The sequence below is a fragment of the Vulpes vulpes genome, chromosome 9 (genome assembly GCF_048418805.1).
Source record: "Vulpes vulpes isolate BD-2025 chromosome 9, VulVul3, whole genome shotgun sequence".
Classification (NCBI taxonomy): Eukaryota; Metazoa; Chordata; class Mammalia; order Carnivora; family Canidae; genus Vulpes; species Vulpes vulpes.
The window spans coordinates 92,996,432-93,013,485 of NC_132788.1; the positions used below are offsets into that span (position 1 = coordinate 92,996,432).

At 38.9% G+C, this 17,054-nt stretch overlaps 1 protein-coding gene across 2 annotated transcripts in view; it reads left to right on the forward strand.

Annotated features, from left to right (window-relative positions):
• RHOA (ras homolog family member A) overlaps positions 1-17,054 on the forward strand; it is a 62,814-nt gene that overhangs the window by 1,520 nt on the left and 44,240 nt on the right. Inside the window, exon 2 of one of the 2 annotated variants that reach the window (XM_025988113.2) lies at positions 3,017-3,093. The exons of the other annotated variant lie outside the window; for it this stretch is intronic. The gene's annotated coding sequence lies outside the window, so the exon portion shown is untranslated. The remainder of the gene's footprint in view (positions 1-3,016; positions 3,094-17,054) is intronic. 2 annotated transcript variants of the gene reach the window in all.

The following is a 17,054-nucleotide window of genomic DNA, read 5'->3' on the forward strand; positions in this document are numbered from 1 at the left end:
CCACTAAATGGTTGAAAATGGTACATATATGTACCATTGCATGATTGTCACTTTAGACATGGCTAAATTGGTAGAAATACTGGTATGAGCGTTGGGCGTGACATTGTTTGGCCTGAAAGTACAAGACTAATTCTTAATTGTGAAGGAAAACTTAAAGATCTTTTGATAAATTGTTTTTATAGTAGTTCCATCTACTTTTGTAGATGAGTGGTGGCCCTTGGGAACCTAACAAAATAGATGAAAACTCGGTTTGAGTCAGAGTCTAGGCTTAGAGTTATGGCTTCTTTTCTCATAAAAAATTTGTACCGGAGGGAAGAAGAGAATAGAAATCCACTGACTTTTTCATATATCTAGAATTTTAGACCCAAAGGTATCTTCAGGACTTATGGTCCAGCCCTATTTGCAGATGAGGAAACTGAGTCTCAGAGACTTACATAAATTTCCTAAGGTCATTTTTCTGGTCAGGTGCAGACCAGAACTCTGAGATATTCTTGTACTCTGAAACAACTTGCTTAGAGTTAAGTAAAATTCAGGACTTATTTCCAGTATTTTCTTCTTTTACATATTACTGATTTTATATATGTTTTAAGAACCTGAAAAATTCATTTCTAAACAAACTCAGTTCTTTAGATTTCACTGTGCTCTCCTCCCTGGAACTGGATGGTCCTACAGCAGTTGATTGAAATACATAAATGAATATACAGAGTCCCTGCTTGGCCTAGTTTTAGCTTTAGGTGTTTTGGGGTTTTTGTTCGCTTGTTTGGTTTTTTTTTTTAGAGATTTATTTAACCATTTGAGAGAGAGCACGAGCATGGGGAGGTTTTGAGGAAGAGAGAGAAACCCTAGCTGACTCCTCCCTGAGCTCGGAGGCCAACTTTGGGCCGAATCTCACAACCTGGAGATCATGATCTGAGCCAAAACCAAGAGTCTGATGCTCGACTGAGTGTACCACCCAGGGGTGTTTGGGTCTTCTTGAGGGAACAACTTCTTCCAGTGTGAGGCCCAGACTCCCCTGCTCCAAAGCCCAACATAATTAGGTCAGACCAAGATGTTCTAATGTGACTGAGGGCTCTTTTGCCTATTAATTTGAGGTGGGATGGTGAGAAACTGCACATATTAAGTAAATAGTTCTGTGTATGTGTGGCAGTAGTTTTATCATATTCTCATTGTCCTGATTGTTCTTAGGAGAGTGAAAACAGGTAGATATTGAGGTGGAATTCAAGCTGTGACAGGAGGAGGAGTTGCTACTTTGGGTTGTTTTAGTTCTAGAGCTGAGAGATTTATGTTAACTCTCAGAAGACAGACTGATACTTCAGCTTCTAAGAGAACTAATTTGGGCTTGCTGAGCTTCTCTAGACAGCACTTTGGGTTTAATTGCATTTTGCTGCTAGTGATAATGATAAATGGTACATAATCACTGGATTTTAATCACATATATTTATACTTTAAAAGGTACTTAAAAGTTATTTTACCTTCCCGTAGCACTTAGTTTAGTCTTTTATGTCCCTCGCTAGAGGAACTTTGTTTGCACCTACATATTAATGTAACTAAATTTTAAACATGTGTTAATGTGTCTTACTATACTGTGCTCTTTGGGGATATGCTCACTGTTAAGTACTTGTGGGATTAATAAATTAAAATTTCCAAGACAGTTGGAAGTTAATAATTACTGTAAAATTCCTATTTCAAGTGTTTCTATTTCAAATGACTCATTTTTGATCTGTGGTGCTGTAGTATTATGTGAAGGCCCTGTATACTCATAATTATGGTAGTCATGTGACAGAAAAATCAGCCGTCGAAGCTGCTCATTCTGGGTGTTGGTCTGAATTTATTGGTGCTTCCTCCAGAGGATTGTGAATAATATTTTATAGTTAAAGTGGTCAAAATACGAGATACACTCAGTTATATTGCAGCCGGTTTGCAGTTTGTCCCAAAATGAGCTTGTTTTGTTTTTAATGAAGAGAGTGGGTAAAGTAAATATGTTAAAGAATGTTTATAATAGTGTCTCACTATTCAGGTGAAGGTAAAGAGGAGAACATAAGTGACCAAAATATTTGGAGTGGAGTAAAGGGAGAAGTGGAATGTAAAATGAAATTAGAGAGGTGGGTAGGAACCAGATCATGTCGGGCCTTTAGGATATGGGAAGTTCTTTGGGATTATTCTGAGATGAGAAATCATTAGATGTTTTTTAGCAGGAGAATAATTTGATCTGATGTTAAATAACTAGAATCACTCACCAAGAGTAGGGGTAGATCTGAGTTCATTCTGACTTTATTTTTTTTTCTCCAAAGATTTTTATTTATTCAAGAGAGAGAGACAGAGACATAGGCAGAGAGAGAAGCAGGTTCCATACAGGGAACCCAATGTGGAACTCGATCCCAGGACTCCAGGATCACACCCTGGGCAGCAGGCAGACGCTTAACCACTGAGCCACCCAGGTGTCCCTCATTCTGACTTTAAATAGTAAACTAATATTGATCATTTCTGACAAAAACATTATAAGCATTTCCTAATACTATTTTCCTTGACCTAATGACTTCACCCTGATTTTTTATTTTCTGACAGTTGCCTTTCAGTTTGTAATTTCTCTGTAATGCCTATATTAATAAGAATGTATAATTAAATAAAGCAAGTTATTCATATGTTTGTGGTAGTCTAGGTGGTAGGTTACAGGTGTTCATTGTAAGATTCCTTTAATTTAGCCGTATGTTTGAAAAGTTTTATAATGTTGGAAAATTAATTTACATAGGATTCATTTGCTTTTAAAGGGAAATATTTAGAAAATAATATTCATAAGATAACATTGGTTGTGAATATTAACTGAAGGAGGCTAAGCTTGTATAAATGTGATAAATTTGGTGGTATATTAGTCAGAAATTAAATTCTACACTTTTTCCCTCTCTTGGATTCTAAATTATGTCTTGGAACTTTGGGCAAGCCTGTTTACATCCTGTGTTTTGTGTTGTTCCTTGTAAAATGAATAGACATAATTCCTGATATATTTATATTTTTATAGTGCCTACATCTGAGAATTTCAAGGCACTTGTAGAACTTCTGCCACATAGCCCGTGGGTCTTGCAGCACATTTGTAAGGTATGTAAATAGAAACTTTTTTACTCTCTTTTTCCCATGGAAGACGTGATTATATATTAATGTTAAGTTCTAGGGAAATGTGAGTGCATTATTGTTTTTTTTGTTTTGTTTTGTTTTTTTTAACTTTTTTTTTTAATTTTTATTTATTTATGATAGTCACAGAGAGAGAGAGAGAGAGAGAGAGAGGCAGAGACACAGGCAGAGGGAGAAGCAGGCTCCATGCACTGGGACCCCGACGTGGGATTCGATCCCGGGTCTCCAGGATCGCGCCCTGGGCCAAAGGCAGGCGCCAAACCGCTGCGCCACCCAGGGATCCCTGAGTGCATTATTGTTAATGATTCTCTTTAGTAATCTTGAGAGTTTTTTAAATCTTACTCCATACGTTTTCTCTCTGGTCTTCTTATCTTTCTATGAAGTATTCCTCTAGCTTCTTTTTTCACTTATAAGTCTGCCTGCTTTCCTTCCGAGAGGGGTGGGGAGGGGCAAAGGGAGAGAGAAACCCCAAGCAGGCTCCACGCCCAGTGCACAGCCCAATGTGGGTCTTGATCCCACAACCCCTAAATGATGGCCTGAGCCAAAACCAAGAATTGGACCCTCACCCAACTGAGCCACCAGGTGCCCTAAGATATTTCTTTTTCAGATGCTATATTTTCTAAGGATATTCACTGTGTTATATACATACCTCTTTCACTTCTGGGCCATTCTCATCTTTTACTTCTGGGCCATTATTCCATCTGTTTTTCATCTTTAAGTTTTCATTATTTTAATAGTTTGGTTCTTATACAGTTTATCCAGAGGTTGTGGTTTGGATGTATCAAATTATCATTAGCAAATGAGCCAGCTGGAGAATGAAGATCAGAGGACAATCTTCCCTCTTACCAGAGGGGTCGGAGTCACATTGGCTTAGGTGGGAGCAGTGTTAACAGCTGGTATAATAGCTCATCCTGGGGTTGTTTAGATATTTAAACTAATTACAGATAAAGGAAATAGAAGTATCTTCATTCATTCCATGATAAATATCTTGGTCTAGTACTGTTTTTATCAGCTTTCCTTGTTTTTGGGGGGATCTGAAGGAACTCTGTAGATGGAGAAGTGAGCTGTGAAGGAGATGAATAATCTCTTTTGATGAGATGGGCTACCTGGCAGTGAAGGCATATAATGGTAATGGTTTTGATTAGCTTTGAACTCCTTGGTATGGTAAGAAGAATGGCCAAGCTAGGTTTTGGTTTTGTCATTCATTCATTGAACAAGTAGTTACTGAATGGTTACTATATGTCAGAGCTGTCCTGGGACACATCTGAAGAAAACAGAGAAGGTCCTTGCCCTTGGGACACCTGGCTGGCTCATTTGGTAGAGCATGCGACTCTTTATCTTGAATTCTTTTGATCTTGGGGTCGTGAGTTCAAGCCCCAATTTGGGCATAGAGCTTACTTAGGAAAAGAAATAAACTGTAGGGACTGCTGGGTGGCTCAGCAGTTGGGCATCTGCCTTTGGCTCAGGGCATGCTCCTTGGGTTGGGATGGAGTCCTGCATCGGGCTCCTTGCTGGGGGCCTGCTTCTCCCTCCTTATGTCTCTGCCTCTCTCTGTCTATTGGATAAATAAGTAAAATCCTTTAAAAAGAAAGAAAGAGGGCAGCCCAGGTGGCTCTGCAGTTTAGCGCCTCCTTCAGCCCAGGGCATGATCCTGGAGATCCAGGATCGAGTCCATATCGGGCTCCCTGTGTGGAGCCTGCTTCTCCCTCTGCCTGTGTCTCTGCCTCTCTCTCTCTCTCTCATGAATAAATAAAATCTTAAAAAAATAGAAAGAAAGAAACTAACTCTCATATTAAAAAAAAAAAAAAAAAGGATGTTCCTACCCTTAAGTTTTTTTATTTGTTTTATGATATCTTTATTCCTAAAAATATAGACATTTGGTTTGGAACTAAAGATTGTTAGTTTTGAATCTTATCTATTTTTCTCAATATCACTGACAGGAAGTAGAAAGCACATTAGGTGTTAATAATCACAAAAATATTAATAGTCCCGCTTCTTGAGTTAATGTTCTAGTAGGGAAGTCTCATGAAAGGTAAGGGATGGGCTTCCCTTTTTTAGGGAACAGCAAAAAAATTCTTGAATGGCCGGAGCTTAAAGAGTAAGTGGAAAGAGTGGAAGAAATAAAATCTTACATGTAGACTGTGTCCAGATCTTGGAGGAACTAGAAATTTAGAGTTCATTTGGATTGTATTGGAAAGTTACTGAAGAGTTTTTATAATGGGAATAATGTGATCTGATTTATTTATATTTCTAGTTCATGTATGGAAAATAGACTATAGGGTGACAAAAACGGAAGCACGGAGATTTATTGGAAACTATTTGAGAGAGCTTTTGTGCACAGTAGGAGGGGCAAAGAGAGAATCTCAAGCAGACTTTTTTTTTTTTAAGTATTTATTTATTTATTCATGAGAGACCGAGGCGGGGGAGCAGAGGCACAGACAGAGGGAGAAGCAGGCTTCATGCAGGGAGCCCGATGTGGAACTCAATCCCAGGACTCTGGGACCGCGCCCTGAACCAAAGGCAGATGCTCAACCATTGAGTCACCCAGGCATCTCAGACATAGATACACTTAACCAGGTTATTTCTGTGAGCCTCAGGACCTATCTATAAAATGATGATTACATTTAATTTATCGAAATTATGGATTTTTAAAAAATATTTATTCACGAGACACACAGAGAGAGCAGAGACGTAGGCAGAGGGAGAAGCAGGCTCCATGCAGGGAGTCGGACAAGGGACTCAATCCCGAGATTCACGCCCTGAGCTGAAGGCAGGCACTCAACTGCTGAGCCACCCGGGCATCCTGGAATTTTTTTTTTTTTTTTTTAAGGTAGGCTTCACACCCAGCGTAGAGCCCAGGGTGGGGCTTGAACGCACAATCCTGAGATCAAGAGTTGGATGCTTAACCAACTGAGCCACCCAGATGCTCCCATTTTATAGGAATTTTTTTTTTTTTAAGATTTTATTTTTTTAAATTTTTTATTTATTTATTATAGTCACAGAGAGAGAGAGGCAGAGACATAGGCAGAGGGAGAGGGAGAGAAGCAGGCTCCATGCACCGGGAGCCTGACGTGGGATTCGATCCCGGGTCTCCAGGATCGCGCCCTGGGCCAAAGGCAGGTGCCAAACTGCTGCGCCACCCAGGGATCCCATTTTATAGGAATTTTAGGTGAAATAATATATGAAGAGGACAATGCTCAATGCATACTAGTTTTCTTCCTTAGTGGAAATACTTGTTTAACTCTAATAGATTTTTTTTTTTTAAAGATTTTATTTAATTGATGCAGAGGAAAAGTGTGTGTGTGGGAGGAGGGGCAGAGAGAGAGAGGGAGAAGCAAACTCCCCACTGAGCAGGAAGCCCAATGTTAAGACTCCATGCCAGGACTCTGGGATCATGACCTGAGCTAAAGGCAGATGCTTCCCTGACTGAGCCACCCAGGCGCCCAATATGAGACCATATAAATTATCTTAATTTATTCTTGCGCTGTAGTAAGGATTCTGCCTTTATTTGACTCCGGGATCATTTAGTTCCACTCTTAAGCAACGGTAAGTAATAGCAGAGATGGTACTTTCCCAATAGACAGAAAAGTAGGTGGTGGGATGAAGATTTTTTTCTGCTCAGACTACCTTTTATGACTAATGGGTTCTTGGGCAGTTTCTAACCCAAGCTAACTCCTGCACACTGTGTATTGAACTGTGGTTGAAGAGCGTTCAGTCATGAAGCCAGAAGCATTTATTTTTCATGTACCTGCTATATGTACACTTCATTCATCTTTCAGGCTTATTCTTAGGAGTTTTGTTTTTCATTGTTCTTTTTTTTTTTTTTTTTTAAGATTTTATTTATTTATTCATGAGAGACACAAAGAGAAAGAGAGAGGCAGAGAGAGAAGCAGGCTCCACACAGGGAATCTGACGTCGGACTCCATCCCTGGTCTCCAGCATCACGCCCTGAGCTGAAGGCGGCGCTAAACCGCTGAGCCACCCAGGCTGCCCTTCATTAAGTTTTCCAATTTTATTAACACTGCATCCTGACCACAGTCCCTAAAACAAATTCTTTTTTCAAGTGTTTTTTTATTTAAGTAATCTCTACACCCAACGTGGGGCTCAAATTCACAACCCTGAGTTCAGGAGTCTCATGCTTTTCCAACTGAAAATATTTTTTTTTGTTGTTTTTAAATATTTTATTTATTAATTCATGAGAGACACGGAGAGAGAAAGCGAAGCAGAGACACAGGCAGAGGGAGAAGCAGGCTCCATGCAGGGAGGCTGATGTGGGACTTGATCCCGGGACTCCAGGATCATGCCGTGGGCCCAAGGCAGGTGCTAAACCGCTGAACCACCCAGGGATCCGAAGAATTTGGTTTTTATCTTTTGAAGCTCTTAGCTGATTTTATTTTGTTTTGTTTTGTTTTATTTTATATTTTTTATTTTAATTAATTAATTTATTTTTCTTAGCTGCTTTAAAACACAGATATGGGACACCTGGGTGGCTCAGCGGTTGGGTGGCTACCTGCAGCTCAGGATGTGATCCCTGGGTGCCTGGGTCAAGTCCCACATTGGGCTCCTTGCATGGAGCCTGCTTCTCCCTCTGCCTATGTCTCTGCCTCTCTCTCTCTGTCTCTCATGAATAAATAAAATCTTAAAAAAAAAAAAACAACAGAGATTTAATTGTTACTTTAAAAAAAATTGTTTGTTGGGATCCCTGGGTGGCGCAGCGGTTTGGCGCCTGCCTTTGGCCCAGGGCGCGATCCTGGAGACCCGGGTTCGAATCCCACATCAGGCTCCCGGTGCATGGAGCCTGCTTCTCCCTCCGCCTGTGTCTCTGCCTCTCTCTCTCTCTCTGTGACTATCATAAATAAATAAAAAATTAAAAAAAAAATAAAAAATTGTTTGTTTTGACTTTAAGCATGTTTGAAAATTCTACTTTTGTTTTTTATATATATACTATTTTTACCTTTTTCTCATTTTATTTTCCTTTTTTTAAGACTTTATTCATTCATTCATTCATTTATGAGAGACACAGAGAGAGAGAGAGGCAAGAGACATAGGCAAAGAGAGAGGCAGGCTCCATGCAGGGAGCGTGATGTGGGACCTGATCTTGGGGGGGCTCGACCCTGGGACTCCAGGATCATGCTCTGGGCTGAAGCCAGGCACTTAACTGCTGAGCCACCCAGATGTCCTTACCTTTTTCTCATTGTGTTCAAGCCTTCTGTTGCAGAGCTGTGTCTTTCATGAATCCATAGTGAATGCTATGTCACTTTTCTGGTGTTTTTTTTTTTTTTTTTTTTTTTTTAAGATTTTATTTATTTATTCATGAACACATACAGAGAGGCAGAGACACAGAGGGAGAAGTAGGCTCCCTTTCTGGAGCGTGATGGCAGAACTCAATTCCTGGACCCTGGGATCATGACCTGAGTGAAAGGCTCAACCACTGAGCCCCCTAGCCGCATCTTCTGGTGTATTTTTATGTAACCCTATTATTTGATATTTAAGTTTTGAGAGCCTAAGGAAGTACATTTAAGTGGATGTTTAATGCTGTAGCTGTATGTTTTTTGCCATGAAACCATTTTATTACGTGATTTGGCAGTTTTGTTGGAAATAATGCATTTAATTTTTTGTGGAAAAATTATTTTCTGGATGAAGTCTCTTGTTTAACTTCTCTAGTTACTTACTTGGAAGGAAGCTCCTGTTTATCTCTTGAAGGTCTTAAGTTCAGAAGAGAAAGGCAGTAAATATCTTGGGTAAGAGCATAGGTTCTGGAGAGTGGCTGACAGTTAAGTACTAGTTCTTATGCTTTTTTTTTAAAAAAGATTTTATTATTTATTCATGAGAGACACACAGAGAGAAGCAGGCCCCCACAGGGAGCTCGATGTGGGACTTGGTCCCTCAACCAGGATCATGCCCTGAGCCAAAGTCAGATGCTCAACCACTGAGCCACCCATGCATCCCAACTTTTTTTTTTTTTTTTAAGGTAAACTCTGCCCCCAATGTTGGGCTTGAATTCATGACCCTGAGATTAAGAGTCACATGCTCTACTCACTGAACCAAACTGGTGCCCCTAGTTCTTACACTTAGGACCCTGGACAGTAACGTGACCCCTTTGAAACTCAGTTTCCTCTTCTGTAGAATAGGAATAATATCTAAATGCTATGAGGATTCAGTGAGAGAGAAGCACGTAGCTCCAGTGCCAGACATGCAACCCTTTAACTTTGACTATTCAAGTTACAGTTTGTAGTACCCAATAATCACACTCATTTAATGTGGAAGAAATGTTATTTTAAGTTTGTTTTTAAGTAATCTTAGCACCATGTGTGGAGCTTGAACATATAATCCCAATATCAAGAGTTGCATGCTCTACTGACTGACTGACCCAGTGAGGCAGCCCAATGTGGAAGAGATTTTTTTGGGGGGAGGAGGTAGCATCCTAAGATGTCATTCTTGGGGAACTACAACAGAACTCTGATGCTTAAGAACAGTGGCTCCCAAACTTGGCTGTTCCCAAACTTGGGATCCAATTTCCAAAATTGGAGTCATTTGGGGAGGTTTGTTTTTGTTTTTGTTTTCTAATCATCTTTATTGAAGTATAATTTGCACACAGTAAAATGCAACTATTTAAGTGATAGTTTGGCAAGTTTTGGTAAATACATACACATGTTTAATTTGCCACCCAGTCAAAAGATGAAACAGTTCTTTGGGAAACTTTATTTTATTTTATTTTATTTTAAAATTTTATTTATTCATGAGAGAGAGGCAGAGACACAGACAGAGGGAGAAGCAGGCTCCACGCAGGGAGCCCGATGTGGGACTCGATCCCGGGACTCCAGGATCATGCCCCGAGCCGAAGGCAGGTGCTCAACCACTGAGCCACCCAGGCGTCCCGGAAACTTTATTTTTTTTTATTTTATTATTTTGGGGGGGGGGGGGACTTTAAAGTTTTCTATTTTTTAATACATTTTTTAAGATTTTATTTTATTTATTAAGATTTTATTTATTTACTCATGAGAGACCCAGAGAGAGACAGAGGAAGAAGCAGGCTCCATGCAGGGTGCCTGATGTTGGACTCGATCCCCGGTATCCAGGATCACACCCTGGGCTGAAGGCGGCGCTAAACCACTAAGCCACCTGGGCTGCCCTAAGATTTTATTATTTATTTTTTTTTTTTTTTGCTAAAATTTTATCTTATTTAAATTTTTTTTTATTTTTTTCATTTATGATAGTCACACACACACAGAGAGAGGCAGAGACACAGGCAGAGGGAGAAGCAGGCTCCATGCACTGGGAGCCCGACGTGGGATTCGATCCTGGGTCTCCAGGATCGCGCCCTGGGCCAAAGGCAGGCGCCAAACCGCTGCGCCACCCAGGGATCCCTAAAATTTTATTTTTAAGTAATCTCTACATCCTGCATGGGACTTGAACACATAGCCCAATTTTTTTTTTTTTTTTTTAAGATTTTATTTATCTGTTCATGACAGACATAGAGAAGCAGACCTAGTTAGAGGGAGACGTGGGCTCCTTGCACGGAGCCTGATGCGGGTCTTGATACCCCAACCCAGGATCACGCCCTGATCCGAAGGCAGACGCTCAACCGCTGAGCCACCCAGGTGTCCCTGTCCCCGAGATTAAGAGCTCCACTGACTAAAAAAAAAAAAAAAAGAGCTCCACTGACTGAGCCAACCAGGTGCCCCACAGTTTTCTAAGTAGGCTCCACACCCAGCATGGGCCCAACGTAGGGCTTCATTCAAGATCATTGACCTGAGCTGAAATCAACAGTTGCCTGCTTATGCATATTTAACCACAATAAAAAAAGAGGGGTGCCTGGGTGTTTCAGTCATTTAAGCAACCAACTCTTGGTTTCAGCTCAGGTCAATGATCTTAGGGTTGTGAAGTCGAGCCCCATGTAAGGCTCCTCACTCAGTGCAGTCTGCTTATCCCTCTCCTGCTCATGCATTCTTTCTATGTCTCTCTCTCTTTCTCTAAAATAAAATATCAAAAAGAGCAAAAAATACTAGATAAAAATAAAAACATACAAAAAGTTTTTAAATAAAAGATGGGGGCACCTGGCTCGATCAATTGGTAGAGCATATGACTGTTGATCTTGGGGTTGTGAATTCAAGCCCCACATTTAGGGTAGAGTTTACTTTACAAAAAAATGTGTATTTTTCCTATTCCAGAACATACTCCTCCTCTCATTGTATTACTTGCTTTGGGGCTTTAAAAATATTTTATCAGGGTCCTGGCTGCTCAGTTAGAACATTCAACTCTTGATCTAGGGATTGTGAGCTAGGTGTAAAGATTACTTAAAACTTTTTTTTAATTTTTAAAATATTTTAGAGCAAGGGAGTTGATGAAGCGTATATATGAAACAGTGCAAAAGGGGTAGGCATGAAAAATAAGCCTTTCTCCATTTTAATCTCCCAAGGTCCTCTTTTAGAAAAAAAACATGTAACTGTTTCCAGTGTATCTTTCTAGAGATACTGTGTCTATATGTATATTACACATTTTTCCTTTTTTAAAGATATATACTATTGTGCATCACAGTATTATTTTATCCTTTCTCCTTTACAATAGGCCTGGATGATTATATGGCAAGATATTTAATACCATACACTGTGGAAAATAGTTTGGCAGAGAGTTAGAGAGTTAACATACAACCCAGCCATACCATTCCTAGATCCACACACAAAACAGGTATTTGGACAAATGTTGGTAGTAAATGTTCATAGCATCACTATTCTTATAGCCAAAATAAGAATAATTTGGAAATAAGTCCAGTAGTCCAAAGGAGGAATAGATAACAAATGTGGTTATGTATATACCATGGAATATTATTCAGCTATTTAAAATTTGAAGTAGTAAAACTACATGCTATAACATGGATGAACCTTGAAAGTGTTATGCTAAATGAAAGAAGCCATAAACAGAAGGTCGTATATTGTATGATTTCATTTATATGACCTACTTAGAATTGTAAATTTATAGAGCATAAAGCAAATCGGTGGTTGCCAGGTGCTAGGAGAGAGGGAACTGGAGATAAACTGCTTAATAGGTATGGGGTTTTCTTTTGTGGTAATGAAAATGTTTTGGAACTAGATAGACTTGGTTGTTATACAATATTGTGAATGTGCTAAATATCACTGAATTGGGACACCTTGGTGGCTCAGCAGTTGAGCATCTGCCTTTGGCTCAGGGTATGATCCTGAGGTCCCTGGATCAAGTCCCACATCAGGCTCCCTGCATGGAGCCTGCTTCTCTCTCTGCCTGTGTCTCTGCCTCTCTCTGTGTGTCTCTCATGAATAAATAAATAAAATCTTAAAAAAAATAAGTAGCACTGAATTATATGGTTTAAAAAGGCAAGCTTTATGTTATGTGTATTTCACCTCAATTTTAAAAAAGAAAAAAGTTGTAAATAGGTGCAGGCCCCACCCTGAAGAGTTTTCATCTGCTAATCACAGAGCCTTGAGAGGAATAGAGATGTTTGTGCCAGAACATAGGATGTCTGGCTGTGTATTGTCCTTACTGAAAAACCTAGGCGGTTTACTGGAGCTACCTTTTGGTTTATTCTTGTCTGTATGGCAATTTTGCAGACAAGCATTGTCTTGGCGGGCAATGTTAAGTGGAGAATTAGACTGCGCAAAGTCAATTCCTGATTCTGCCCATCCATTTAAGGTTAACACTGGAATATTTACATTTTGAGGTGAATGATACCACACACTGACTTAGAAAGCCAGAAGGGAGTGTCTCTTCCTCCAACCCCAAAGAAGAATTTGAATCTGGGGTGGTTCTGACTTGGCTGTATATTAGAGGCTTTGTGGGGTTCTCCTCTGCTTGCCTTTGTATGCTTTAGGCCTGTGCTCTTCATCTCTAAGGGCCCTTGAACTGACATCCATCCTTGACAACTGCTTGATCAAGATGGCAAAATAACAACAGTACCAGGCTCAAGGGCATTATGAACAAATGGACAGATGTTGAGCCTTTTTTGCCAGAGGTTTCCTATGTTGTCTGCAGACAAAATAAATGGTTTTATGTTTTGGATTTGATTTCCCAGTGTTTAATGGTGTCTCCTGTTTGCTAGGTTTGGGTGAACCTGGAGTGGATAGGACAGGTTTCTGCACACTGCACTGAAATGGATTCAATGTAGAGATTTTCTTCTCTGACTTTTTTTCTTCGTCTGACTTAATGAAGTAGTATGTATTCTATTTATTTTAGATGCATACTTTAACAAAGGACAAAAGAGTAGAATGGAAGGTATTGGAGAAAGGAGCACCTGAAAATCTACACTTTAAATCAGGTTTATTGTTTGTACGAAAAATTGATTCTAATTTGGTGGTTACTTTTGGGACTGTCTGGAGAAAAGGCTGTATTTTGACCTTTATTTTCAGTTTAATAATAGCTTTGCTTCCAGAGAATGCATCGTAGGGCATTGTTTAAGCTTTTGTGGGATTCACAAAAAAAAAGCTTTTGTGGGATGCGTGTTTAGGTACAGTATGGCTCTTGTGGAAAAATTGAAGTCTTAAACCACTGAAAGAGTATCATTGTGTTATAGATAACTGAAACTTGCTTTCTTAAGCTTTAAAATTTGTTTTATTTCTCTAGTGGATGTCTTTTTCCCTGTCTTGCAGTATCTGGGACCTAAGTTTCCTTGTGTAATAATTGAGATCTTTCTTCCTAAGGGAAAGAGTTTTTGGGTTCTATCCTTGGAGTCTGTTGGCCTGCTTTAGGACTGGCCAGAATGGCATTTCTGTCACTCCCCGTTTTGTTTCTGAGCCTGATTTTCAGGGGTTTCTGTCTCCTGTGTCTTGTCATAGGCTGCACCTGTTTCTCACCCCTGCATACATTTTTCTAAACTGCTGTGAATTCAGTTACTGGTCAATTACAGAGTTGTTTATTAAAATAAGAGCAAATGAGTTCATAAGAAGGATCTGAGTTTTAACACTCTTGTTAAGGATAAGTTTCTGATTTATATGAGGGTTTTCTATAATTCTGTGAGGGTAAATTATTGAACTACTAAAACAAGTGTCCTGGGAGATTGTCTCACCACTAGTGTACACAGCTGATGTTGTAACTGTTTTCTTTTTAAAAATCTGTGCTCAGCAAATTGATTATATAGAACTTCTTTGCTTCCTGGAAATGTATTGTTTTTTTTAATTTGTTATTTGAACACTTTACTACTATGTGCTTTGCACCTATGCTTATCTGACAATGGTGGATAAGATAGATATGATTCTAATACTAATAGAGTTTGGGAGGAAGAGGGGTATAATGAATGAGGTAGAGAAATGTTTGGTGCTGGGGGAGTATCCAAGGGGCCTGATCTAAGCTGGGAGCTCAGAGAATGGCCTGAAAGACAGTGACTTAGCCTAAAGTATGAGTTATCCAAGTAGGGGAAGGGTAGGTGGGGTGCAATCAGGACAAAGGAAAGAAGGAGAAAAGCATGGCTTAATATCTTTAAAGGATATTTTGTTTTGGCTGAGGGTGGTTGTATCTTTTAGATTTTAGGATTTCCTAAAATAATGTTTTGGGATTTATATGTTTTCTTATCTACAATATGACATTTTGTACCCAGATTTCATCCAAAGTATCTTTTGCAAAATTTGCATTGACAGCACAATTTGCATTGACACTACACCCTCCTGCGGAAACAGACATTGACAAAACCTGGGGTTGAGAGGAAGTGCATTATGATTGTCCTTCTGTGTGTAATTCACAGGATTTTTTGGAGTTTTAAAATGTTTTTATACTTTTTTTAGTTTACTTCCCAAAAGACTATAGAGCTTTTGCTTTTGTTATAGTCATCTGTACAATACTGATTCATAACAACTTATTTGGAGAGAGAAATAAAACATACAGTAGTTCTTAGCACAGTTTCTGTTACCTGTGGTCAACCGTGGTCTAGAAGTAGTGATCCTCTTTCTGATATCTGTCAGAAAGTCATAAGTAGCCTAATGCTACATCACAGTGCCTGTGGCATTCACCTCACTTCATCTCGTCACATGGGCGTTTTACCATCTCATATTATCACATAAAGGATGAGTACAATATGGTATTTTGGGGAGATGGGGAGAGGCTGCATACACATAACTTCTTATAGCATATTGTAATTGTTATATTTTATTATTTAGTCTCTTACTATGTGTAATTTGTAAATTAAATTTTATAATAGGTATGTATACACAGGAAAAAGTATAGTATATATGATTCTGTACCATCTGTGGTTTCAGGCATCCATTGGGGGTCTTGGAATTTATCTTTTGCAGAGAAGGGGGGTAATAAAGGATCTAAAATTTCAAACTGGGTTATATAATTGAAGCATATGGATGTCAAAAAGGTAAGTTTTACAAACTCCTAATCTTGTGTCCACTATGTTTAAAGTAATAAGTGCATTAAAAATAAGTGAAAATTAAATCATGTCCAAAGCTATCCTGTATTAAATGCTTTTATTTCTTAGGTGATTGAGAAATGGTAGAAAGCTTGTTGTAATCATCACTGCTTCTTTTGCGTAATTAGTTCCTTTGAAGAATTATGAGGTAAAATTATAATCATCTCAAGTGTTCTAAGTTAATCATTTAAAGCTGTGATTATTTTATCTGCATAGAAATTTATTCATTATCTTTCCAAAATATTGTAAAGATCTTGATCCAGCAGAAGCAGCATGGTTATTCAGTTGAATTATTTCTACTTCTGCTTCTTGGCTGGAGAACGGTTTGTGCCTGCTTATAATGAATGTTTGCCTAATAAATGTATAATACATATATTGTAACCTAGTAACACCATCTGAAACATCTTTGGTGGCTTCTTATCTGCTGAAAATAAGCTAAAAATTGTGCACAGAGGCAGATTTACTATGAATCTAAGAAAATAAGTATTACAAAATGTGTAGTCCCTTAACAAGTTATTGAAATTATTCAGTTAATTTAGGTTATAGAATTCATTTTTTTAGGTGTTTTTTGTTTGATTTTGTTTTAGCTTGTAGAATTCAAATTATTGTCAGCCCTGAGGTTTAGCTTAAATACACACCATACCCAATCTTTAACTTATTTAATTTAAAGCCTATTTTGTTTTAACTTCCCAAAAGAAATAGCAAGAGGAGCTCAGTCCAGTTCTCTGAGACAATAGCATCGTTATCAGTCAGGAAAAAATGAGACTTAAAGGCATTAGAAAAGGTGCTTAAAAAGTATTGAGAGGAATGTGATTGTGTGTCTATGTTTAAAACAAACTGGCATTGGGATCCCTGGGTGGCGCAGCGGTTTGGCGCCTGCCTTTGGCCCAGGGCGCGATCCTGGAGACCCGGGATCGAATCCCACATCGGGCTCCCGGTGCATGGAGCCTGCTTCTCCCTCTGCCTGTGTCTCTGCCTCTCTCTCTCTCTCTGTGACTATCATAAATAAATAAAGATTAAAAAAAAAAATGTTTAAAACAAACTGGCATTGGGTTAAGGATTTTCATAACTGCCTTTTGGAAAGTTCTGAAAACCACAACTGTTTTTGATGGCAAAACCTGAACTGAACTGATGAGAGGTTGCTTAGGCTTTATCCTCCTTAGTATGAATGTTCGTGTATTTTACTGAAATATTAACCCATTGAGTGTATTATGGAGTATTTGGCATTTGCACTGTATCATCTTTCTAAAATCTGAAGAATTCTGAGTTTTGAAACATCTAGTCCCAAGGCTTTTAGATGAACCATTCTGGGCCTATAATTCTAGACAGTGAGAAGTAAGCTGAATAGTAATTTATTGCTTTTTTTAACAGGAAAGAGAGTGGAATGAGGTGTGGGTATGATACTTTGGAAGACTAATTGCAGGTGACTCTTGAACAAATGGGGGTTAGGTGACCAAAATCTGAATATAACTCCACTCCCTGAAAATGTAACTAATAGCCTACTGTTGATTGGAAGCCTGATAAATAGTCAATACATTGAGTATGTTATACA